This window comes from Peromyscus californicus, unplaced genomic scaffold (genome assembly GCF_007827085.1).
Source record: "Peromyscus californicus insignis strain IS unplaced genomic scaffold, ASM782708v3 Scaffold_14__1_contigs__length_90479793_seg_2, whole genome shotgun sequence".
Lineage (NCBI taxonomy): Eukaryota > Metazoa > Chordata > Mammalia > Rodentia > Cricetidae > Peromyscus > Peromyscus californicus.
The window spans coordinates 14,010,522-14,035,814 of NW_026294436.1; the positions used below are offsets into that span (position 1 = coordinate 14,010,522).

General features: G+C 46.5%; 1 protein-coding gene across 4 annotated transcripts in view; it reads left to right on the forward strand.

The window, feature by feature from the left end:
• Positions 1-16,064: 16,064 nt before the first annotated feature.
• Mgat5 (alpha-1,6-mannosylglycoprotein 6-beta-N-acetylglucosaminyltransferase) overlaps positions 16,065-25,293 on the forward strand; it is a 291,422-nt gene continuing 282,193 nt past the window's right edge. For all 4 annotated transcript variants that reach the window (XM_052736793.1, XM_052736794.1, XM_052736795.1 and 1 more), the window contains exon 1: positions 16,065-16,497. The gene's annotated coding sequence lies outside the window, so the exon portion shown is untranslated. The remainder of the gene's footprint in view (positions 16,498-25,293) is intronic.

A 25,293-nucleotide genomic window follows, 5' to 3' on the forward strand; every position in this document is an offset into this window, starting at 1 on the left:
GGACACTAGTACAAGCCAGGCCTGGTTAGTACACGGATGGGAGAGTTGAGGGTGATGGAAATGGCTTATACCCTATGGCTTCAGGAAGTTTCCTTGAGACCAGTGTTCATTCAGAGGCTGTTTAAACCCCTCTGCTACAGTGAAATCAGGGACTCCAAACAAGCAGGGAGAAGCACCAAGGGCCTAAATACAGCCAAGGCAAGGCATGCAGAGAAAGCCATAAAGCCAGGGTGGCAGCCCCCCAAGAGAGTCAAAAACAGTAAAAAAGCAAAAACAACCAACAACATTTTGGCACCCAACATGGGGCATATTTCCATGTAGGTTCTGAGAAAGCTAAAAAAAAATGGAAGAAAGAAAGGAAGGAAGGAAGGAAGGAAGGAAGGAAGGAAGGAAGGAAGGAAGGAAGAACACAGCACCTTTAAGAGGTGCTGCTGTTCAGCAAGGGCAGAGCAAATAGAAACGGCAAGCTAAGTAAAAACCACTTGTGGTAATGCTGATACCAACTTCCATAGCTTAATGCAGTTCTCGGTCACGAAGCTCCAACTGGGTTGTAATTTTTAGGCTTGGCTTTCCTGACCTGAAAAGCAGGTGAGCCAGCCACTAAAGCCGAGCAGAGGTCCTAGCCTCACTGCTTAGCAGTTTTTTGCTTATGTAGACAAAATGGCTAAAAGATACATGGTGAAAGAGGTCCAGATGGAAAAACTTCTAAACAGGTTCCAGTGTGTTTTACAATGTGCATAGGTTTAATAAAGAAAGAAAAATGGGTATGGACAGTCATAAAAAGAAAGAGATAGTTTAAAAATAATAAATTAAGTCTTAAGAGAGAGTAAAAGTAGGTAAAAGAAAAAAGTCACATGAGATGGGAAACACATAGGCAGTCTGGATCCTATATAGTACTGTGTTGATTTTGAATTTTTTTTGGTTGTTAATAAGCAAACAGCAGCTGCTAAGAGACATGGAATTGAAAGAGGGACTATTGAAATAAACCAGCCTATATACTTTAGAAATGCCTTAACTTTAAAAAAATAAATTTTAAAAAATGTGTTACTTTGGGAAAGAGGTTTTGCTTTTGTTTCCATGGGAAATAAGAGGTTGTGGATTCTTCAGGGTTAATATGGATCAGATTTGATCAAGGGAGACCTCCTGAACCTTGACAGGTGATATCTGTCAGTAAAGGTTACTGCTGGTCTTCCCAAGGCTTGGCCATTATCTCAAATTTTCTCAGTAACCCTATAGATACTTCATACTCAGGCAGCAGGACACAATTTGGAGAACACAATGTCCACATTCCCAAGAGGGATATTGGAGACTTCTGTTTTTTTGATGGATTATGGATCTTCTTTTATCATTTATGGGGGTTGTTCATTAATTGTTACTGGTATTGGCATGGGAGGAAATTACACAAATGATATTACATTCAGGGATCTCTTTTAAAAAAAGAAAGAGAGAGAGAAGGTGGTATAGGAATGATAAGATAAAAGAGTAGATTGTTGAATCTACTTTAAATAATATGGTAGATTATTGAACCACTATAAACTAAAATAACAACTATTAATCTCAAATATTTTGTATTTGTAAGGACTTTCATATATTGATACAAAATTAAGGTAATTTTTGTTACAATACACTGTATATACGTTTCTATTCTTGTTTAAATGATTTTTGTATATTGATACAAATTTAAGGTTATTTTTATTACAACATACTGCATATATGTTAATTTGGAATGTAAGGTAAAGTTTTAGTTTTGAAAGCTATTATTATAAACTATATAGGATAATCAAGAAACATAGGTTAGTAGTTAGTCATTTATAACAATCAAATTTGTAGATATGTTACGTATGCTTTCCAGATCATATAGAGATATATTTTAGATATATAGATGGTCTTCAAATTTTTTTCAAAGACCTATAGAATATGGCATTTAAAATGTTTTGTTAACTTAGGGCTTTTCATGACAATGAGACACATCTGCTCTTGGCAGCACCAATTTACTTCAGAGTTGATGGGCATTGAAGAAACTGCTTATGGAGTTTGCTTTCAATGTGTCAAGGCTAGTCATTTGGGCAAGAAACTGCTCTTGCCTGGACTGCTGACAGTATGTTGTCTAAACTGGACATGCAGGACCCACAGAAAATGACCACTGAACTTTGCCAAAACAAGGAGGGATGGTCCTTCAGGGTTCACAGAAGAAACCACCAGACATTCTGCAGGCCACAGAGGAAAGTGACTGATGAACTTTTCCAGTATAGATGGGACAGTCTTTCAAATTCCTGCTTCACTGAAAAGTCTGCTAGATACTCTAGGCCTGTGGGCTGAAGATGTTTGCCCAAAGGTTGCAGAGGAACTTTGGGTGACTGTCCTGGCAGCCAAATGTCTCTATTGTTAGATAATATTACATCCTTCTGGGTCTTTGATGGAGTTGAAGACTATAGAGTTATAGTTGCAGTTTTTCTTAGTTATGATAAAAAATAAATTAGGTGTGAAAATTTAGATTCATTAAGATAGGATAGATAATAGAGTGTTTTCTCTGAATTTGCTAAATACACACGGACTGACTATTGTAAATGTAATTCTTACTTCATAACTGTTTTTGTTGTGTATAGTTTTACTATGTTAAAGTTAAAACTTTTCTTTTTATTTAGACAAAAAGGGGAAAATGTTGTAGAATATTATTTTAAGATGTGGTACATTTGTTTATACTGTGGAACATCTGTTTTAATTATGCAAAGATGTGTTGCATTTGTTTAACTCTGTGAAGCTGTGTTACTATGCCTGTCTAAAACACCTGATGGTCTAATAAAGAGATGAATGGCCAATAGCAAGGCAGGGGAAAGGATAGGCGAGGCTGGCAGGCAGAAAGAAGAAAAAGAAGAGAGATGAAGGAGTGAGAGAAGGAGGAGGATGCAAGGGCCTAGCCACCCAGCTACACAACCGGCAATGGAGTAAGAAAGAAAGAAAGATATACGGAAATAGAAAAAGATAAAAGCCCAAAGGCAAAAGCAGGAAAGAAACAAGTTAAGCTAAAGCCAGGGATTTATAATTAAGAATAAGCCTCCATGTGTGATTTATTTGGGAGATGGGTGAGAGGCTCCACCCAAAAGAGCCAAAAAGAGTAAAAGAGCAAAAACAACCAACGACAGAGAAGCTCCAAGGTCCTAAACACACCCAAGGTAAGGTATGCAGAGAGAGCCATAATGCAGGATGAAGACTGAAGTGATCTGTCAAGATGGATGTGGTGGTTCATCAAGCTATGGGAACTCCAGGGTCAGAGAAACGGCACAGTTGGTGATGTACACCCTGTGCAAGCGTAAAGACATGAGTCTCTGCCTCCAGAGTCCACGCCAGGCTTGGCAGCATACACCTGCAGCCCAGTGCTGGGGAGGCAGAGGCGGAATGGTCCCTGGAGCCCACTGGCCAGCTGATCGATCATAATTATGAGTTCCAGGTTCAGTGGGAGACCCTGATAGCTAGTCTCAGTTGTCAACTTGACTGGATCTGGACTCAACTAAAACCCAAGCTGCTGGGCACCCCTGTGAGGGAGTTTCTTGATCTGATTATCTGAAGCAGGAAGACTCACCCTAAATCTAGGTGGCACCTTCTGGCAGGTCAAATAAAAGGACATGGAAGAAGGAAGCGTTTGCTTTTTGCTTGCTTATCCCAACTCTTGTCGACAAAGTCATCTATCCTGTTGCTGTGGTATTCCCTGGCTGATATTAGACTCAGCTTTCTCCAGCTTCCAATGTAGACAGGAGCAGCTGCTCTCCAGGGTCCTCTGGGCCATCAGAGCTAGATTTGGATTGCTGAGACATCCAGCTTTATGGACTGAGCAACTCCTGGATCCAGCCAATTTAAAGAAGCTCCCCAAATAAACATATCCTATCAGTTCTGTTCCTTTAGAGAACCCTGACTAATACGCTTGTCTTAAATGAGGTGGAGAGTGGAGTGACTGAGGATGCACACCCATACAGGAGTACCTGCACACACTGTGTGCACACGTGTAAAAAAACAGACACAATTTGAAAAATCTAAAATATGGCATCTCAGCCACCTCCTGGAGAGAGACACACGGAAGAGATGTTTAGATCATCATCTGACTTAAAGATCCTTCCAAACTTTATTAGCAATGGCAACTTGACTCGCTTCCTGCTGCCAGCCCTGCTGAGCTGGCAAATTTTCCTCAAGCATAAGGCCTCCCCGATTGCTGTGCTAGGATCTGCTAGCAGCAGATAAGAGCTGCTGGCGTGGTTCAAAGCCAGCTCCTGCTCCCACCTCACTCAGGAAAGGGACCACCGGGCTCGTGCATGATCTGAGAGCAGGGCAGTGGGAACTCCCACCATCTTTTGAAATCACGCAAACCAATGACTCTTCCTTCTCCATCACTGACATAAATTGCACGTTCATAGAGTAAAAGACTGTCCCCTTCTTCACCATGCTTGACAGAAGACAAAGGGGACACAAGAGACCCAAGAATCTAGGGAGGAGAAGAATATCCAGTTTCCAAATGAATTTAGGCTAGTCATCCCATATCTTGCTATTGTCGAGCCTTGCTTTCCAGGAGCAGGAAGGTTACCTCCAATAGACTGTTACTGTTGTGGGGAATTAAGGAGGCTTTCTGAGCTTCTAAAACTGTTCCTGACCGTGCAAGAAATATTTTCAGGGGCCTGCAAGATGGCTCAGTGGGTAAAGGGGCTTTCCTTGAGGCTAACAACCTGAGTGTGATCTCTGGGACCCGCACAGTGCAAAAGGAGACTCCCACTGACTCCCACAAGGTGTCCCCTGACCCTCACATACACTCGATGGCACTCGGGAGCCGAGCACGTGCATAAATAAATGAACAAATAATAATAATAACAACGTGTACTACAAAAAGAAATACTTTTTATCACAACCCATTGCATGCATCCGCGACTGGAACATAATATCTGTGCGTGAATAAACCCACTGTGGCTTGTTGCTAGCTACCCACCTCACGTCACCAAATGGCTGATCGCTAGCTGGGAAGAACTACATACCATTAGCTCCTGGCACACCACACCTGCACACACAACAACATGTCAGCAATCAAAAGATTGCTAAAGCAACGTTGCACAGGACACAATGTGAGTTGGAACTGTGTTCTAAATCTCAGGTTTTTGTAGACTAGGGCAGTGTCAATGGGCAGTACCTAAAGGTCCTCTTTGCAGAATGCCAAGGCATTTTGTAAGCTTGTTTCAGCAAACGCTGCCCGCCATAATCTATTCCTTTGTTGGTGATGGTCCAAGATATCCCCTCTATTTTAAATCACTGCATTTTCTAATTTTTCTGTAGCTCAAAAAAAATTTATTTTGTTTCTGTTGTGGGGTATCCACCAGGAAAGACTGCTCAGATATGGGTTTAAGCCAATAGAAAGTCTTCATTAGCTGCCCAGTGACTACACTGGGTGTTCAGGGTCCCAGTATAGCCCTGAGCCTTTGTCAGGGTGAGCTTCCAAGCCAAAAAACAAAAGAAAGGAGAGAAAAAAAACCATGTCCTGGGGTGACATACTTCAGTTAACAAGAACAGTTAGCTAGAAGCAGAACTACAGAAGCCAAAAAGCAAGGTTAGTCCATTTAGAGATTTCCCAGAACTATGGCCTTTGATGGATCAGGCCTGTGTTTTCATTTCGGCAGGTGGTGCTCTCTATGTGCTGAGTTTTACAGCACTTCCATCATGGAGTCAACTGTGCTAAGGGCTGGTAGCCTGTTACACTTCAGCCCTGGTGACATTTTTCTTTGAGAGCCGTCATTACAAAACACTGAAATAAAAAACAATTAAGTCTGATACACTTTAAAATGAAGTATGCATGTGTGTTTAAATTTACACATCTGTAGGTGTTTGGAACAGTTCAGAATTTTCCATCATCTCTTAAAACTATTGTGCAAATAAGAGAATTGTATTTTGCATAGCAAAATCACCACAAAAGTCAATGGAATTCCATAATCTACATTTATTTCTCACAGCTCAGGGTTAGAGTCAAGGGAGATTTCATGGCTTGAATGTGCGATGTGCCGCACAGGCTCGTGGGTTTGAACAGTTGGTACTGTTTTGGGAGACTGAGGAATCTTTGGGATGTGGAACCCAGCTGGAAGAAGTGGGTTGTGGGAGGTGGAGCTTGAGATTTCATAGACCTTCCTCACTTCCTGTTCTCACTCTGCTTCCAGGTCCACAGAACTGCAAGCCACCAGCCACGTATTTCTGCAGCCGTGGCCTCCAGGTCCACAGAGCTGCCACTAGGCCTTCTCAGCCGAACTGTGAGGCAAAATTAACCTCTCCTCTCTTAAGTTCTTTATTGTCAGGTATTTAGTGAGAAACACCAACAAAGAAATTACCCCAGATCTTGCTTTTAAACTCTTCTTGGAGGGGCCGAGGGGAACCTCTGAGCTGGGCCTGCCTGGGACAGCTCTGGTTTCTCATGCCCTCATCCACTGGATGGGGCCGGGCTGATGGAGCCTCCCCTCTTGTGACGGTGGATGAGAACAGCAGGAAATTTGCAAGAGCCTTTAACAGCATCATTTTGGCCTCTTTCTTTCAGACAAAGCAAACCTAAGGGTCCAAACAAGAGTCCAGTGGTGAGGAAGACAATGCAGCCACAGACTCAGAGCTCTGAAGTGTCGCATGGTCACAGACATGGATCCCAGGAGAGGTCAGGAGGTGGAGTCTGGGGTGGGCTGCACAGCACAGGCCAAAGATGTCCCTTCTAATTTCTAGAACCCATGAATATTATCTGATCTAGCAAAGGGACTTCACAAAAATGGTCAATTAGTATTTTTAAAGTTACATATATATTTATTTATTTATTTTAATGAATATGGAAGTATTTGTTTCATAGTGTGGTGTGTGTATGTGCATGATTATGTGTGTGATCATACATGTGCACATATGTGTGCACGATTATGTGTTCATAAATATTCTGTGTGTGCATGGTTGTGTATATGTGTTCATATATTTCATGTGTGTATGCTTGTGTGTGCATATATGCATGTGTGTGCATGACTGTGTATATGTATTCATATATGTGCATGTGTGCATGCGTGTGTGTGTGTGTGTGTGTGTGTGTGTGTGTGTGTGTGTGTGTGTATGTATGAAGGTCAGAGGACAGCCTCAAAGGTTGTTCTCAGATACCACCCACTTTTATATTTTGTTTTTGAGTGGGTCTTCTTGTAGGCCTGGAACTTGCCAAGAAGGCGAGGCTGACTGGCCAGTGAGTCCCAGGATCCCACCTATCTCTACCTCGCTGGGGTATGAGCACACACCATCTCACTTAGATTTTTTTTTTTAGCACAGGTTCCAGGGATTGAACTTGGGTCTTCATACTTGCCAGGTGACCACTTTGCACACTGCTGCTCCCGCTCCACTGGCAGGATCTTGCTCTCATTGGAAACCCAGCACGGTAAGATTACAAATCTGTGCTAGGTTAGCCACTGTGTCTGTGGCAGTTTGCTACTACAGTGTCAGGCCACCAAGACAGGTTTGTTATCAGACAGATAGGCTGCTGGGGCTGGCAAGACAACTCCGTGGGTAAGAACACTGTGGCTGTTGCAGAGGATCAAGGTTCGGTTCCCAGGAGCTCCACTTTCCAAACACACAGTCATGACAATAAGCTCCAAATGTCGACGACACTGATTGGATCAGTGCAAACCGTGTGACTGGCGTGAGATGTCACTGTCATGTTATGCCCCGTACACATGGTAATGATTACATGGGAATCAAAACAACTGTTCTTTAAAAAAACAGGCATGGTCTGCACACACCTAAAATCCCAGAATCCTAGACTCTGGGAAGTAGATGTTAAGTGGATCTCAAATTCAAGTTTATCCTCAGACAGATAGAGAGTTTGAGGCCAGCCCAGGCTATATAAGACTAGAAAAACAGACAAACAAAAAATCCTAAAGGCCCAAAATATTTTAATGACTTGTCACTAACATATATTAGTTATACATAATAGTAGGTTCCACTATGACCTTTTCATGTGTAAATAAAGGGTTTTTTTTTATCATAGTCACACCCATTAATGTATTTTTTATCATAGTCACACCCATTAACCTCTCTTGCCCCCCTTCCAGTCCTGCTGATACCCCCTCTTCTTTCCAACTAGGCTGCTTCTATTTCATGTCTTGTGTGTGTGTGTGACCCAGTAGTTTTAAGAAGGTTGTTCAGAGCAGCATGGGTACCCTATCAGTGACTCCATCTCTGAAGAAGATGGCTCTCTCCCATTAACCATTAACTGTGTATGTAAATCCTCAGGGAAGAAAGAACAAGCCAAAATGATTGTTTTAATCTTTAAGGGGGTGAATGTTTGGCACCTTGGGTTGTTACACACAGAATACATAATATGGAATCACCATGCCCCCCAATAAATTTGTACAATGGACCTAAAGAACTAAGTAAAGTTATATTAAAGCTCTAGGCAGTCTGTCATTTTTTCTGGAGGAACCATGGAGCCTGCACCACAGGAATACAAACCGAAGGGAAGGAGAGAGAGACAAGAACTGGAGACCATGGCACAAAATGCCCAGCAGTGGTACTGTGATCCAAAGGGTCAGGAGGTCAGGGTATTTCTTTAAAAATGCACTACTATAAATTATAGAACACATTTAGGTTCTTTTCCAAGTTTTCAAGACATAGCAGGTAAGAAGACAGGCTATTCTGAGATGTCTCCCTATGGCTGGAAGAAAGATGCTTACGGTAATGCTATTTTGGTGTTTTCTTCAGGATTACGTTATCCTTTAGAAAGGCTTTAGGCCACAGGTGTTGGATTGAACTGCTTCTCGCTAATAAAGAATCCTGTAACAGGCTGGAGTTTCTTTTCCTGATAGAACAAGTAACCCAGGTTGCCCACTGTTACTTAGAAGGACCTTTCAGATGTCTGGACCCTTCTCATCTTTCCAGACTTGATCATCCAAGTGGCTTTTCCTTTTAGGTTTATGCCTTAGGCCTGCATAACAGCTGCCGTGGCTCCAGGCTTCAGGACCTCAGTTCAAGGGCACATGACGAACAAGGGTATGTGAAGAATACAGCATCCTTTTCAGAAGGAAACATAGGGACCGGGTAGGGTGGGGGTGGGGTGGAGGTGGCACTCATGAGACCTAGGGTTCCTGTAGCTGCTCCATTTCTGCTACACAGTTGCATCAAAATGAAACAAAGGGCAGACAGAGAGTAAGTAGTCTTGCCTGGCTAGCAAAAGGCGCTGGTTCCATCCCTAGCACTATTAATAGACAATAGAAACAGTGTATCTTGGATGGAGATGGTGGACCACGCCTTTAACCCCCGGCACTCAGGAGCATCTCTGAGTTCCAGGCAAGCCTAGTCTACAGAGGAGTTCCGGGACAGCCAGAGCTACACAGAGAAACCCTGACAGGAAAAACAACAGCAAACAAACAAATAAACAAAAACAATGTATTTTCCCCAATTTTTTAATAGACATGCCCTTAAATGTCATTGGCCAGAACTAGGCCACATGCTCCCCAATCCCAGTTTCCAGCTGTGTCATAGAAAATATGGAGCACTCCATAAATGCTTGCATTTCCTTCTCTCTGTGACACTGAGGTCTTTGTGGTATCCCACCTTCATAAAAGGACTTAGCATCTTTCCCGAAAGCTCAGGGAACAGCTAGGGATGTAGTTCAGTTGGTAGAGAGCTTCCCTACTACACCAAAGCCTGGTTTGATCCCTGGCACATAAACAGGCATAGTAACATGTGCTTTTAATTCTGGCACTTGGAAGGTAGAGGCAGCAGGTCTCAAAAGTTCAAGGTCATCTTCAGCTCCATAGGGAGTTGGCAGCCTGGGCTATATGAGATCCTGTCAGGGAAGAAGGGAGGGAGAAGGGGAGGAGGGAGAGAGGAAGGAAGGAAAGAAGAAAGGAAGGAAAGAAGGAAGGAAGGAAGGAAGGAAGGAAAGAAGGGAGGGAGGAAGGGAGGGAGGGACGGAGGGAGGGAGGGAGGGAGGGAGGAAGGAAGGACAGACCAGCAAGATGACTCAGCTGGTAAAGGCACTTGCCAGCGAATCTGATGACCTAAGCTTGATTTCTAGAACCCACATCTGACTCCACAAATTGTTCTTTGATTTCTGCAAGAGCTCCATGGTGCGTGCACACACACACACACACACACACACACACACACACACACACACACACACACACAGTGTGTGTGTGGGGGGGGGGGTGAGAATTCATTGTTGCCTTCTTTGGCCTGGGAAGCCCACACAGGGTCTGAAGGGTGTGTGGATTCATCATATCACTTGTTATTCTCAGTATGTTTCCTATCTGTTCTAATGAGCAGCCTTGTCTTGAAATAAGAGTGTGGTTCCCCGCCCCCCGCCCCCCGCCCCCGTGAGCAAGGTGGCTTTATAAGGCAGCTTCCCACAAGATCCATTTTCATTTTGTTTCTCATCTATCTTGACCTCCAGCTGCTTTTAAAAAACAAGTTATGTTGTTCATTTTTGTTTATCTATTTGAGATGGCATAGATACTCCTGTTCCATATGTAGTTTGGCCACACATTCGGGATTTGGAGATCATTACCATTTTTTATTATTTGATTTTTTTTCACATTTATTTGTTTGTTTTTCCTGTGCGCATGCCACTGAGCGTGTATGGAGGTCAAAGGACAACTTGTGGGAGTTAGTTCTCTCCTTCTACCACGAGAGTCTCTGGGATTGAACTCAGGTCGGCAGGCTTGGCTGCAAGAACTTTCCCCCACAACCTCACTGGCCCCATTACTCTTTCTTGAAGCTGTTCAACTCCATACAACTACCTTCCTCCCACGGTCCTCATATTCCTGAGTTTCTGCTTGGTCTCCCCAAAACTCGATTTGGTTGCTTTATCTATGTGAAATCAACTCATAGTTTAATACATATCTCTATGGTGCTGGAGATTGAACCTAGAACCTTCTATTTACTCTACTACCAAGCTATATCCCCGACCACGGATTTAATAAAATTTAGCTACTGTAGACCAAAGGTTACATACAAAACCTTTAATTTTGTTTCCATTTTCTTTTTGCTTCTGGGGATTGAACTCAGCACTTCATGTATACTAGAACGTGCTGTTCCATTGGGCTATATTCCTGGCCCCCAAAAACCTTTCTACTGTGTTTCAACTCTCAGCTGTAATCAAACTAGATGGCCCTTTCCTGATGTATTCCCCCCCCCATGGGTTTGTACCTCTTGATTCAAATGTCTATCATCCAGCTACTTAATTAGAAACAACTGGAACTTACTCTGACTGAGCTAAGCGGGAGAGGGATTTATTTAGAAGAAAGACAGGCATCGCCTCAGTGGCTTGCATCTTCAAACAGCTCCCAAAGCCGTAGGGCACACGCGCTGGGAAGGTTCGAGGACCACGACCTCAGTGTCCCACCACACACCAGCATGTGCACATTAGGAACTGGGTACCACCGACTTAGCCATCCACCCTCACAGCAGAGGGTCTGCCTTCTCCAAGCACAAGGCAGATAATCCCTCCAGGCAGGAAGGTGACTCAAACCCAGGCAGAAACAACAGCAAAACAAACCAACAAACCTGTTGTTGTGGTTGTAGTGGTGGTACCTAACAGAGACCTGATCTTAGACTGAAACACATGGGATGCAGCTTTATACAATTTTGTTTGTTTGTTTGTTTGTTTGCTTGTTTGTTTGTTTGTTTGTTTGTTTTTTTGAGACAGGGTTTCTCTGTGTAGCTTTGCGCCTTTCCTAGAACTCACTCTGTAGCCCAGGCTGTCCTGGAACCCACAGAGATCCTCCTGGCTCTGCCTCCCGAGTGCTGGGATTAAAGGTGGGCGCTACCACCGCCCAGCCAGCTTTATACATTTTACAACCACAATTGTTATTTGCTTGAAATTTCAGTAGGTCAAGACACGTGGCTTATGTATACCACATATACTCCAGTTTCTACTCCATTCTTCCTCTCTTCATGGTTGTCTAACGTGAACAGCAAGACATAGAAGATTCCAGGCTTTGGGGGCAACCTGACTTTGGATTCCGTCTTGGCTAGGATCCTTAGCAATAGTGCTTATGGGTCCATATGTTATTTGCCTTTTCTAAGTCTATAAAATGGACACAATAAGCTCTGTCCCGTGAAGTGTTATAACAATAAACATAATTCACATAGAGAGGGTTAGAAAACAATGGACAACTATGTGGACAGAGCATGTTTACTTATGGTGATAACTGAGCAATTATGTACCATATGACACCTGGACAAATATATGGACAGATATGGAGCAATATAATTCAGAATGACTTGGCAACAGGCATATAATGATATAAAAAAACCCAAGACATCTATTATCCTCTTCACCTGACACCTTGTTGTAGCATTCTACCCTCCTGTTATCCTGGCTGCTATCAGCCACCAACCTCACCAGGGCCGCTGTGACTCCTAACAAGAGTCCCCTGAGATCAGGCCTTTTGACTGTTGAGGATCCTTCATAGAAAGAGGAGGTGAGGGGCGTCACTGGACTGTCACTTGAGATTCCTATCACTCCCTCCTGAATCTTCAAACAGGATGTATCCATGTATGTCTATGTGGTGCGCTTACTGGTTTTTCCTGTCAACTTTGATGCATCCTAGGAATAGGGACACCTCAACTAAGGAATTGCCCAGACTGGATTGGCCTGTTGCCATGTATTTGAGAGATTGTCTTGATTAATAAATGATGTGGGAGGGCCAAGCCCCCTGTGGGCAGCACCAACCCTGGGTAACACGGGTCTGTGATCAAGCCAGAGAGCTAGGCAGCAAGCAGTGCTCCTCCATGGGTCCTGTCTTGAGCTCCTAGCCTGGATTTCCCGAGTAATGGGTTGTGAGCTGGAAGTGTAAGCCAAACTTTCCTCCCAAGTTGCTTTTGGTCATGACATTAGTCCCAGCAATAGAAGGGAACCAGAACACATGTAATTCTGCCCCGATTGCTCCTGTGGTCTCGGGAGACACTAGGGTCATATAGACTATAGAAGGTTAACTCAAGTGTTATATACAGACGATATCACTATGAGGAAGTCACCATCCATGCTGGGGGGTAGCTGATTTGAGGTCACCTTTTCATATAGGTTCTGGGGATGGAATTCTGCTCCCCATGTTCATACAAGCAAGCACTCTACTGACTGAAGTATCTTCTATAAGAAACCGTTCACCCCGTGCTCTGAAGGAACCCCAGTAAACTCGTCTGCTCCCCAAGTTGGACTTGGGTGGGATTGTACTTTGGTTTTGTTGCTGGTGCCCTGTAATGAGGGGGTATAATTTTGATTCTCGGGTGGTGGAAATGGTAGAAGGACCACTCCCCTCACCAGAGTGCATGGACTTGACCATCAGCCAGAAGGCTTTCACCATGGAAACCCCACAGTTCTTCCTAATTCTGTAGTAAACACTCTCCCCAGAACACATAGATATGAAATAGCTCCATTCTTCACCATCACCTTCCCCTCTGTAAGGAAGAGTCCTTTTCTAATTATTCAGATAGTATATTACAGTCTGTGTGTTCATGTTCCTGTGGGGATCAGAGGTCAACCTTAGGTGTCATTTCACAGATAACCTTGTTTATTGAGACAGGATCACTCACTTTTACCCGGAACTCTCCAATTTGGCTAAGCTGGATGGCCAGCAAGCATTAGGTATCCGCACGTCTTTTCCTCCCCAATGCAAGCTAGGATTACAAGCAGGTTTCACAAAGTCTGGTTCTTTTCATATAGGTTCTGTAGCTAGAATTCAGGTCTTCATGTTCATGTAAGCAAGCACTCTACTGACTGAATCATCTCCCCAGTCCAGTAAATTATTGCCTTTACTCCATAGGAAGAACAATTGAAGTAATATTAATGTCTCTCAAAGAGCGTGCAATATATTTATATAAGTAAGCAGGATAGATAAGACAGTGAATATGCATATGTGTACACATGAATTTACATATTTTATTTATATCATACTTTACTTCTTTATGTGCATATGTGCTTTGGGCTAAAGAATCTGAAATAGAGCTGGGTAGTGGAGGCACATACCTTTAATCCCAGCACACAGGAGGCAGAAGCAGGTGGAGCTTCTGTGAGTTCGAGGCCAGCCTGGTCTATAGAGTGAGTTCCAGGACAGGCTCCAAAGCTACACAGCAAAACCCTGTCTCGTAAAGCCAAAAAAAAAAAAAAAAGAATCTGAAATAATTATATACAATAACCTCTGTAAAGCTTAAGTGACTAATGTCTTTCAGACAACTAGGTTGGTACAGTTAGGAACCATCCATGAGAACTTGGCTTTTAAGTGAATCTATTGTGACTAGAGTCTGTAGCCAGCACAGAAAGTCCTGGCCACCAGATGTCACCATTTTTCTTGAGACATTTTCTTCTCAGGGAGTGAGAATAATAATGCCTCAGAATGTTCCTGGGGTTTCCAGAAGAGGTCCTTTCTTAGGGTATTGTCCTGCCCACCTAGATTTCATCTCCATTCTTGGACACCACCTTGACAGCTACCTGGAAGCTCCTCTGATTCAGATGTAGCCCAGTCTTTTCCTCCAGGTGGCTATTAAAGGGTGGGCTGGTTTCATTTGTATGTTCCCAGGGCACTTCATGCAAGAGACAATACCACAGGTGTGTTCTGTGAAGGCCCTGGAGTCAAGAGCCCATACACTGCTTGTGTGACTCAGTGGGCTATTTTACAAAACGCAGAAGAGGAACTCAATTATTTGGGAGTTAAAACATCCCAAAATTCGCTGGTTGGCGGTGGCGCATGCCTTTAATCCCAGCACTTGGGAGGCAGAGCCAGGTGGATCTCTGTGAGTTTGAGGCCAGGCTGGTCTACAGAGCGAGTTCCAGGACAGGCAACAAACCTACACAGAGAAACCCTGTCTCAAACAAAACAAAACAAAATTCCAAAATTCCGTAGTCCCTGGGTTTTAAATGATTCTGCTGGGTGGGGGACAAGTTAAGGTGAATTCAGCCCAAGAATGAAGACCCCAGTGAGGCTGTGAAGCAGGGCTGAAGAAATTCTGCAGAATATTGTGACTGCTCACAGGAGTAGGACTTCCTGTCATTTACACCCTGGGTAATCCACCAGTCCGCCTTCCTTCCATTCCAGATAACACTTAACCAGGATCTATAATGCTCCATGATGTAAATGCATGGCTAGCTCCCTGGAGGGCAGACTGATTTAATATTTCATGCTAGTCAGTGTTTTATTGTGGTGCCCTCAGGGCAGGGGATGCGTTTTATTTCTTTTTGAATTTACAGCGGCACCGAGTTAAGCTGTCCAAGCTGCTCATAAAACGCAGACAGGGCAGAGAAAAGAAGCACATTAGAAAATTGTGTGCCTACTGTGGACCAGTCATTGCCAAATCCTTTACAAATAGTTCATCCCACCTTCACAATAACCTCATGAAGCAGTCGTTATTACTCTCATCGGTAGAGCTGCTGAGTGGAGCTGGATAAATGGCTTGCCCAGGGTCACAAAATCAAGGGTGTGGGTCTGATGCTTGTAATCCTTGCACTCAGGAGATGAAGGCAGGAGGATCTAAAATTTGAGGTTATGCTTGGCTACTAAGCAAGTTCGTGACCAGTCTGGGCTACATGAGAACAGCCCCCCGCCCAACCAAAAAAAAAATCACAAAAATCACCAAATAAATACAAATCTGTTCAGTTAAAAAAAAAAAAAAAAAAAAAGACGAGGGACAGAAATTCCTACTGCTCTGCCAATCTACTCTACAAAATACAAAACGGAGCTCAGGGCGTTTGTTAAAGTTGCCAGGACCCCTACATAGTTGAGCCCGCCATCTCCTGTCCACTGGCTTCACTCCTGGAAGGCCCTGAACTGAAGAGGCCCAGAGAGAATCTTTCTGGAGGATGCACGGTCTGCATCAGTAATCGTACCTTGCCCTCGACCTTGTTAGAGTAGTATTTATGGTCCCAGCTCCCTCAGTCTAGCTCGCTGCCTGTTTCTCCTTGGGATGCAACTAGAGCGGCTCAAGTCCTGTAGTACAGGGTCTAGAGTTTGCAGACGGTCCCCGAGAAGCTAGGGCGTTCAGAATTGGCTGAGCGCTCTGCCAGGGTGGGCGGGGAATTTGCAGAACGTCCCTGGCCCGGAATCCCTTTGCCTGGGAGAAAAGCGCGAGCACAGAAGCCGACAGAAGTTGGGGAGGTCGAGCAGGGAAGGGTTGGTAGAAACCTCCAACAGATTTCCTTTCCACTCCGTCCTGGTCGCTTGGACCCGGGAGGAACGTCTCTGCTTGCGTCTAGGGGCGGACGGTGGACGCGCTGCGCACGGCCCCGCCAGGGCTGGTAGTTTGCAGACCATCCCTGCCGAGGCCCGCTCGCCCGGCAGCCCTGCGGCTCCCGCGGCGGCGGCGGCCCCAGGCTCGATCCAGCCCAGGTAGCCGCGCCTCTGGCTCGGGGGGCGCTGTGACCCCGCTCCTGGCTGCGCCCGGGACCCTCTGCCCCCCCAAAGCACTGCTGTTGGAGAGTGACCCCGACTGCTGCTGATGGTGCCTCTGCTGCTCCCCTACTAGCAGGTAAGAGCTGCTGCAGGGTCGGCCGATCGATTTAGAGCTCGCCATCTCCCCGGGATCGCGGGGGACGCGTGGGGGACGCTAAGCAGCCCTTATCCGGCCCAGCGCGAGCACCCGGGGCGGCGTGGGTGTTCTGGCCGTGTCTGATCTGGGACGGGGGTGGGAACCCCAGAGTACAACCGAGGGGTGAGCTTGGAGGGGGCACCACCACCTGCTCGGGGCATCCCCTCTCATGGGACCCTGAAGACCCTTTCTAGACTCCGAGGCTTTTAGGCTTCCCAAGGAACTGTCCAGAAGGGGCTTGGGTGGCGTGGGCTGGAGACGAGAAGCTGAGATTGGCATTTTGGACACTGGGACCGCGGTGAGAACCAGATAGAATCAGGATGCCAGCGTGGGCCGGACTAGGGTCCCGGGGACCCGGGAGCTCAGAGTGGGATATGCCTTGAGCCAGTTGGGAGGAAGAATGAAGGAGTGGGGCCCCAGGCCCCTGGGGAGAAGGGATAAGAAGATCCGAAGCTCCAGGCTGGGAGATCAGGGAGACCCCCTCCGACCCCAGATAGCCTTGGGGACCACCAGCCGGACCGCGATCCAGCCAGCGTGCACCCACGGCTGGGGGATGGCAGAGGCTGCGGGATGCAAGGGCCGACACCCGCGTACACACTCCCCTAGAGCATGCTCAGTGCGGTCCTGGGAACTTCCTGCCGAGTCGCCAGGCCAGCCGCCTCGGTCCCCTTTGGGGCCGCAGCCCGCTAAATTGAGGGCAGGGGGGTGCGCGAGTGGGGATTTCTGTGCCCTCTTGTCCACCCTTTCTCGTCCCCAGGCCTCTGCCTAGCCTGTGATGGGCATCAGGGTTCTGCTTTCCAGAGCCACTCTGGCCTCTGAAGACGGGGGCGTGGATGTCATACCCTTGCTCCCCGCGGGTGGAGACCAAAGGCCTGGTGACTCGTCGGTCTCCCAGGTGGACCCGCTCTCGGGGCACGCAGGGCGCTCAGTCGCGCGCGCATTGACTCTGCGCCGAGAGCAGGTTGGGTGGAAGGGGGTGTGTGAGCCCGGCAACATTCGCGCGCTCACAGTCGATGTCACACACAAAGCCACCGCAGGGAAGAGGGAAGGGGTGGCGCTTGCATTTTTTGTTCAGTGGCTTTTGGAGCACCCTTGAGCTGTGTGCATGCGTGTGTGTGTGTGTGTGTGTGTGTGTGTGTGTGTGTGTGTGTGTGTGTGTGTGTGTGTGTGACCTAGAGGATGCCTTCTGATTTGCTGAGATTGCCCTGGTCTAGGTCTACAGCTTAGTAACTCCTGGCACTAATTGCCAGGCCTCGATGTCGTGTTTGTATATGGTTCTGGGTTCCTCTGGGGCCGTGGAGTTGGGAAGCAGCAAGCTGAGGTGTGTGTGGGTTTTCCGGTGGAATAGCAAAGTCACACCTGTAAAGACACTGGATCCAAGATTGCATCAAATGAGAATCTACTAAGGTCTAAGTAGAGAAAGCATGTTCATTAGCTGACCTATCCCAAGTTCATTGTCAAGACTGGAGGGATCTCTCATTCTGGACTTGGGGAGACCCTTTGTCGCTGGAACAGATCTCATTTGTCTCAGCCAAGAAAGTCCAACCATCTCACACCTGTCTTTTATGAATTTTCCCACCGTCCCTTAGTTCCTATAAATCATTTTGTGGCTATTGCTCAGAGCTGAGATGGGCAGGCTTAAGTGTGATTCTGTTAGGATCAGAACAAAGCTCCCCCTTTTAGAGAACATTTTAGTTTTTCTTCTGTTATCAACTTGATGTCCGTGTGATCAACTTACTTGATGTGGAGCTCTGGAAATGAAGAGGAGGGAAGAGTGGGGTGAGATTGATCTAGGTGCCCTTTTTAGGGAAAGAGAAAAAGAGGAAGTGTCTGTCCCCAGCAACTGTCTGTGGTCCAGTTGAATGTCTGGGCAAAAGGCTTGAGTAATGTCTTTCCTGTGTCTCTCTCCTTCCAGCCTGCCTTCCTAGTTTGGGACACTGGAGACTGGAGTCAGGAGGAGAAAGGAGTCTATGGAGGCTTGGAACTTTGTACCGACCCAAAAGGCCACTGTGTGTGTGTGTGTGTGTGTCCGTCCATGTGTGTCCGTCCGTCCGTCCTTGCTTGTGGAGGTCAGAGGACAACCTCAGCGGTCATTCCTCAGGTTTTGTCCACCTTGGTTCATTTATCCTTATTTATTATTTAGTTGAGACAGGGTCTCCTCACTGGTTTGGAACTAGACCCCCGAACCTAGCCTGAATGGTCTGTGAGCTTCAGGGGCATCAGTCTCCTCCACCTTCACAGAACTGAGATTACAAGCCTGTGTCATTGTGCCTCACTTTTTTTTTTTAATTTAAAATGTGTGTGTGTGTGTGTGTGTGTGTGTGTGTGTGTGTGTGTGTGTGTGTGTGTGTGTGTTGGAGCGCCTCAAGTATCAGTCCTTGCTTCAACCTTGTCTGAGACAGGCTCTGGGTTTTTTCTGCTGCTTAGGCCAGCAGAGACCTAGCTGAGGTGTGAGCCTCCTGTCTCTCTCTCTCATCTTCCCAAAGGAGTGCTAGGGTTCTAGGTTTATGTGGGTGGTGGGGACTGAACTCAGGTCCTCATACTTGTGCCGGCTGAATTTGAACCACTGAACTATCTATCTATACCTGCCTGGCTTTTTTAAAATGTGTGTTCTGGTGGTCAAACTTAGGTCCTCATGCTTGCCAAGGTAAGCGCTTTCCTTATGGAGCCATCTCCCCAGTTCTCCCGCCCACTGGATTGAAGGTAACCCGAGATGGCAGGAGCATGGGTCCCTTCCTCCTGTGGCTGTCTCTGTGAACTCCAGTGGCTGTCACAGCCAAGCTCTCTGAGCCTTTGGATTGCCTTCTGAGCATCGTGCACATTTCCAGTGCTCTGTGTGTAGAAGTGTGAACGATGTGCTCATTATATATTCACACATCCGTATACATTTCTATAGAGAGCATGTGCATATGGATGTGCATCCGCAGTGTTCCCGGGGAGACGCTGGAAGCTGGACAGGACCCCAAGAGTTGAGAGCAATGCAGATTTCCTTCCCATTCGACTTCCTCAATTGCAAAAGAACCCCTCAGCCTTGTGCCCAGCTGGCCTCCTAAGCATGGAAATGCCGCAGGCCCCTGCAATTGCAGCTGAGGAGCTTGTCCTAGAAGAGTGTCTGCTCACTAGTCCTTCCTGATGTCATTCTGCCAGTGTGTGTGTGTGTGTGTGTGTGTGTGTGTGTGTGTGTGTGTGTGTGTGTGTGTGTGAGAGAGAGAGAGAGAGAGAGAGAGAGAGAGAGAGAGAGAGAGAGAGAGAGAGAGAAAGTGTGTTATGTTTGTGTAGAAGCCAGAAGACAACCTCAGGTTTTGTTCTTCAGCCACTACCCACTTTTTTGATTTTTGTGGATCTCTTCCTATCCAGGAACTCACTAAGTAGGCTAGCCAGCAAGCCTCGGGGGTCTAGCCTACTCTCCTAGTGCTGGGATTACAGGGGCACATTATCATAGGCTCTTTGAAATCTGTGTTCTGGAGACCAAATGCAGGTCTTCATGCTTGCATGGGAAGTACTTTATGACCGAGGCTCTGTGTGCCCTCAGAGTCACATTTTGGGAGGGGGATAGGTGGTGATCCAGAAATGTCAGTGAAGTCACCAAGGGCAGTCATTGGGAAGGTCTGTGTTGGGGCTTTGGTACCCTCTGTCACCGTTCAGCATCCTCACAGGTAACCCCACTCCTGAGAGTCTTAAAGAGCACTGGGTCTGGATTTATTTCTTCCAGCTGGTCCTAGCCTGGGGGTGGTGGTGAATGGCAGGTCACCAGAGTGACAGCCTGTGTCGATGCTTTTATAACGGGTCTGAGGAAAGCCTGGGCTGCTAGCATTGTCTCTGGAGTTGCTGTGGGGCTGGCAAATGTTTAGGGAAGGGATTCCTGGTGCTGGGTGAACGAAGCCGTGAGTCGTTTTGATGGGAGGAAGTGTATAACTTCCAGAATCCAGGTATTGGAAGAGGGAAGACATCAGTTGTGTGGGGGGACTGGAATAGCCTTGTGGGTGACAGTTGAGAGGTGTGAGTGGGAAACAAGTGTTGGAGACTCGTCAGTGCAGGTTTTACCAGACTGCCTTTAAAGTTAATGACTACTTTGAAGCAGAGTCACTCGGAATAGCCAGAAGAGATGGCTATATTTTTAAATTTCTATTTTGAATTGAATAAAGATCTTCCCACCCTTTGAAGTTTTGCATAGTTTTGATTTTTTTTTCTCTCCCCCCAGGGACTCATGTAGCCCAGGCTGCCCTGCAGCTCACTATGTAGTCAAGTGTTGGAATTACAGGCACAACACTAGGTTTATAAATGCCCAATCTAGGTCATATCCCTACATTGTTTAGCATTGCGCGCGTGCACGTGTGTGTGTGTGTGTGTGTGTGTGTGTGTGTGTGTGTGTGTGTGTGTGTGTGGTGTGTGGTGTGTATGTGTGTGTGTATTCCTGCAGAGGCCAGGGGTTGATGTCAGTCAGGTATCTTCATCAATTGTTCCCCACCTTACTTTTTGAGAACCTGGAGCTCATTGACTGAGCTAAGCTGCTTTACCTATGATTCGAGGGAACTGGTTTAACCTATAAGCTACGCACCTGTTGGTGTGTACCAGCGGACCTGGCCTTTGACGTGGGGCTTGGGGATCTGAAGAACTCTGCTTGTGCAATAGGCACTTCATCTACCAAGACATCTCTCCGGTCCTAGTATTTCTGCAGCATCTACCGTGAGTGGTGGCCAGAGCTGATGCTGGGGCTGAAGATGCTCTTCCTCTGAATGACCTTCTCACAGTTAATGCAACCAACCTCTCGAAGTGTGCTGATGCAGACTTAGAGTTCTTGGAAAGCTGCCAAGATGAGGGCCCGGGAGCTTGGTACTGTGACCATGTGCTCAGCTAGGAGAGTGAGGACTGCTGCTGTGTGCTTGGCCGTTTGAGCTATTTTCTTTTAGTCGATTCCACAGTTAAATTTATCCTTCCCAGACTTGGTCCCGGGCAGTCTGTGTGTGCTGGGGAGGGGTCAGAGGAATTGGTTTATTCCTTCACAATCCCACAGCTCTTTTGTCTAACCCACTACTAGAATGAAAACAGGCCTTCCTTTCAGTGTTCTGTAGTCTCAAGACTCTAGACAGGCAAGACAATAAGCCATCGCTTCTTGTGTTTGAGTGTGAGGTCAGAAGTCCATGTCAGATGGCTTCTTCAATTGCTCCGCAACTTTTTTTTTTCTTCTGGAGATAAGGCATCTTACTGATTAACTACTGTGGTTGGCCAGCGAGCCCCAGGGTTCCTACTGTCTCTGCCTCCCTAGAACTGGGATTATAGATGTATGTTACTGTGCCTTGCTTTTATGTAGTTGCCAAGGATTCAAACCCAGGTTTTTGTGCTTTTGTGGCAAATGCCTTAGGAATTGAGCCATCTCCTTGCCTCTTGGTGTCTGGGTTTGATGGGTGTAGCTGCCTTTGATGGGGTGTAGTGGAGTGAACCGGCTCTGTTGTCCCTTTCCCTGTCCCTTTCCCTGTCGGTGTCAGGCCTGGGTTGCCTCCTGCTGGTTGCTGCTCCCTGCTGGAGTGGCTTCTTATACAACTGCTACAGAACCCTTCTTCTCTGTGCCATGGCCCGTGAGCTCAGGAATGAGGTAGACTCCCAAACTGTGGCTGCTAGTTAGAGTTGCTTTACCTGAGTTGTGAGTGGGGCCTCATGATTGTAATCCCAACATTCAGCAGTCAGAGGCAGGAGGATTATTGCGAGTTCAAGGCCATCCTGGTCTATGGAGCTAGTTTGACACCAGCTAGGGCGAGACTGCAAGCCTCTGCCTCGAAATAGCCAAAAGTGCTCTTGTGCCTGAACACACACACACACACACACACAGTCATCTCTCACTGGCATCAGGCGTGTTGAACCTTTGGTCCATGGCTCTTGTTAGCTAAGAAAGTGTCCCAACCCAAACCATTAACTTATTTGAAACATTGTGAGGTTTTTGCTGCTGTTTTTTTTTTTTTTTTAATTCAGTTGCCTAGCTTTGTAGATGACAATACTATGTTTTAATGTCAAAAGATTGGACATGCCTACTGGCAGAGCATCTGTCTGACATACGTGAGGTCCTGGGTCTAATTCTCAAAAGAAAATCCTTATTTGTTTCCCCTGTGGGTGGGTGTGTGTGTGGGGGGGGTGGTATGTGTGTGTATGGGATGCATGTGTGCGTGTATGTGTGTGTGTGTGTGTGTGTGTGTGTGGTGTGGTGACTGGGTGCACACAGATAGAAGACAGGACAGGACATCAGGTGTCTTCTTTTATTGCTTTACACCTCATTGCCTTGATACAGGGTCTCTCACTGAACCAAAGAAATCTCATCCTTTTGGCTAGCTAGGCAGGGTGGTCAGTGACTTCTTGGCCCTTGAGATTCCTGTCTGTGTCCCCCAGTGCTGGGTTACAGGTGTGCACAGCCGTGCATGGCTTCCGCACAAGGGCTGAGGATTTAAACTGGGGTCCTCATGCTCCCGTAGCATCCTTCCCCATCTGTTTCCCCAGTTCCCTTGTCTGGAGCTGGGAGGGGCAGCATTTGATTGGGGGAGGGAGAGGAGGGCGGCTCTTCCTCTGCCCCCTCTGTCAGTAACATGCATCAGGAGGTGTCACAGGCCTGGATAAGAAAGACCTCTGCCAGCCATGTGGTACCGCCCTCTACCCGGATTGCCTTCTTTTGTTCTTGTCTGTCCACACCTTCCCCCTTTCACTGTGTTTGATTTGAGTCCCTGCTCCTTGCCAGATTGGAAGGCGACATTGTTCGGTGGGCAGCATTGACTTTACGTTATTTTGTTCTTAGAAATGTGTTCCTCTGGGCTAAATACCGCCATCTTTCTTCTCTAGTTTTGCAACTCCACTGTTTAAGAACTTCTGCAGGGGCATTTTCCTGGGTGTTCTGGTTTGCATTTGCAGTGCTGTGATCAAACACTCTGACCAAGAGTGACTTTGGAGGAAAGGACTTATTTGGCTTACACTTCCAGATCACAGTCCGCCGTTGAGGGGCGTCATCGAGGAACCTGGAAGCAGGAACCATGGAGGAGCCCTGCCTGCTGACTGGTTCTCTTGCTCTAGTATTCAGCTGGGTCCCCCTGCCTAGGGAGGGCTCTGGCACACTAGGGTGGACACCCTCACAGATCATTCTGGAATCACGCATGGCTACAGGCCAGTCTCCTTTGTCAGGTGACTCCAGGTTGTGTCAAGTCGACAACTGAAGCTAACCAGGACTCTAGCTTTTCTGTTCGTTTGGTTTTTTGAGACAGGGTCCCACGTAGCCCATTCTGGTCGTGAACTTGCTGTGTAGCCAGGATTTGACCTTGAACATTTGATCCCCCTTGCTTCTACCTCTCAAGGGCTGGGATATACCACCACGCCTGATTTAAACCCAGGGCTTTGTGCTTGCCAGGCTGGCACTCCACTGACTAAGACACATCTCTAGTCAATCCTTGCTTAGTTTCTTTCGGGGGGTCTCACTCTGTAGCCCCAGCTGGCCTGGAATTCATTATGTAAACCAGCCTGGCCTGGAACTTGTGGTAATCCCCCTGCCTTTTCCTGCCAAGGGATGAAATTACAGGTGTTTGCCACATTACTTGACTTTACTAGAATTTTAGGCTCAAATAGTCTAAAAGGAGTGAGGAGCTCTTATTGTCACAGTAGAAGCTCTGTTTCTGGGCACAGGGCAGCATATTGGAGTCACAAGACAAGCCAGTGTGGCTGGTGAGGGCACTGAACTCCTGAAGGCAAGGCCTCAGCAGCTGGCTGGCTGTCCTCACATGGGCCAGCTATATCCTGGGGCCCCTTTCTGATCTGTCAAGTGATGCCTCACCCAGCTTCTCCTGTGTTTATTTGGTGGCTTTCGTGTGTGTACTTGGCTGGGATCTCTATGCCCACAATAGCTTCTTTAATCAGTGTGTAGGGATGTGCTTCAGTGTGTGGCTTATTTTGAGGGTTATTTTGTCCTTCTGTATTTTTAGAGTTTGGAGTTCCACATCAATCTGAACTTGTGTGTGTGTGTGTGTGTGTGTGTGTGTGTGTGTGTGTGTGTGTGTGTACATACTGATGCACATGAATGTTTGTGTGTGGGGGACATGTTTATGTGTTGGAGGCCAGAGGTCAGGCTTGAGTGTGGAGCCATCATTTTGTGGTTATTTGTCTGTTTTAAGATAGAGTCTCACAAGTCGGGCGGTGGTGGTGGTGGTGGTGCACGATTTTAATCCCGGCACTTGGGAGACAGAGGTCTGTGAGTTCAAGGTCAGCCTGGTCTACAGAGTGAGTTCCGGGGCAGCCAGGGCTGTTACATAGAGAAACCCTATCTCAGAAAAAGAAAGAAAGAAAGAAAGAAAGAAAGAAAGAAAGAAAGAAAGAAAGAAAGAAAGAAAGAGTCTCACTGTATGAAACATGAGTCCAGGGAATCCTCCTGTCTCCACTTCCCCAGTGCTGGGATTACAGGCACATGTCACCACACTCAGATTTTTTTTACCTGGATGCTGAGGATCACACCACCTTACCAACTGAGCCAGCTCCGCAGCACTCAACTGGGAAGTTCATGGACGTTTTATAGAGAATGTAATTCCTAGGCTCATGAAAGCAGTTTGGTACTATGAGTGTGTGTGTGTGTGTGTGTGTGTGTGTGTGTGTGTGTCCACACACCATGTGAGGTCATCACCTTATTGTCATATTATCTGAACAAACTGAAAATTGTAGGGATGAAGAGCTAAAGTCAGTTATGGAATGGCTGTCAGTTAAATGAATGAGTTGCTA